We start from the raw sequence: 1,402 nt of genomic DNA on the forward strand, positions 1-1,402 counted from the left end.
AGAGAGGGAGAGGAAGAAACACTGATGTGAGAGTGTAACATTGACTCCGCTACCTCCTGCATGCTCCACACAGAGATCGAGCCCTCAATCTAGGCAGGGAATCCGAATTGGCAACCTTTTGGTGCAAGGACAACATCCAACCAACTGAGCCACGCTGGCTAAGCTAGTATTATTAAAAAACAACAACAAAAACAAACAAAAAAACACATACTCAAATAGCAGTGCCCTTGGCAGTCCCAGACCTGTCTCTTGCTTCAACAGTGTTTGGATGCAACAGACCTAGGGATGCCCCTTCTTCCAGCCTCAGGTCACGCTCCTGCATCTTATCCAGTCACCACCTTCAGAACCACCTCCGAGACCAGCCAACACACCGTTTTCTTTCTTCTACCCTAACTCCTTATTGCCGAACAACCATGAGCTCCCAAATTCGTCAGGATTATTCCACCCAGGTGGAGGCTGCGGTCAACCCCCTGGCCAGCCTGCATCTGCGGGCCTCCCACACCTACCTCTCTCTGGGCTTCTATTTCTATGACGACAATGTGACTCTGGAGGGCAGGGGACACTTCTTACAAGAGTTGGCGGAGAAGAAGCGCGAAGGCGCTGAGCATCTCTTAAAGATCCAAAACCAGCGCGGTGGCAGCATTCCCTTCCAGGACGTGCTGAGCCTCTCCAAGGTGAGTGGGCAAAACTCAGGACGCCATGGAAGCCGCCCTGGCCTTGGAGAGGAACCTGAACCAGGCCCTTATGGAGCTGCAGGCACTGAGTTCTATCCTCGCAGACCCTCAGCTCTGGGACTTCCTGGAGAACCACTTCCGGGGTGAGGAGGTGAAACTCATCAAGAAGATGGGCAACACCTGACTAACATCCGCAGGCTGCCGGCCCCAAGCTGGGCTGGGCGAGTATCTCTTCGAAAGGCTCACCCTCAAGCACCACTAGGAGCCTTTGGAGCCCAGAGGCCTTTGAGGGGCCCCTCTGCCTTCCCCTGGGGTCTGGCTTTTCCCTGAGTCTCTCCCCGTAGCTACTAGCCACTCTTTTAACCACCCTGAAGCCCTCTTCCATGCATTGGACCAAATGGAAGTAATAAAGCTTTTACAGCCAAAAAAAAAATTAAACAAACAAAAAACACTCAATTAGATTCAAGAATAATAAATAGCTATATAAAAGCATATGATATGGAGACTTAAATTAGGCCCTCAAGTCAGAAAAGTCTTTTCTGAATAAATATGATATCTTAATAGCATTTCACTTTATTGATATTTTCTCCTAGAATTTATTACAGATCCTCTCTTCTTTTCCACAATAGTCTCTGGATAGTCTTGTATGTATTTATTATCATCTATAACATTGACATCTCTAGGCCAGACTTCTCCTCTGAGCTCAAGATTTATATCTCTGCCTGCTT

At 48.4% G+C, this 1,402-nt stretch overlaps 1 pseudogene; it reads left to right on the top strand.

The window, feature by feature from the left end:
- Positions 1-413: 413 nt before the first annotated feature.
- LOC139015991 (ferritin light chain pseudogene) lies at positions 414-936 on the top strand (annotated as a pseudogene).
- The last annotated feature ends 466 nt before the right edge of the window (positions 937-1,402 follow it).

This window comes from Myotis yumanensis, unplaced genomic scaffold, assembly GCF_028538775.1.
Source record: "Myotis yumanensis isolate MYYU_CA2020_CCGP unplaced genomic scaffold, mMyoYum1.0.hap1 SCAF_9, whole genome shotgun sequence".
Taxonomy (NCBI): domain Eukaryota; kingdom Metazoa; phylum Chordata; class Mammalia; order Chiroptera; family Vespertilionidae; genus Myotis; species Myotis yumanensis.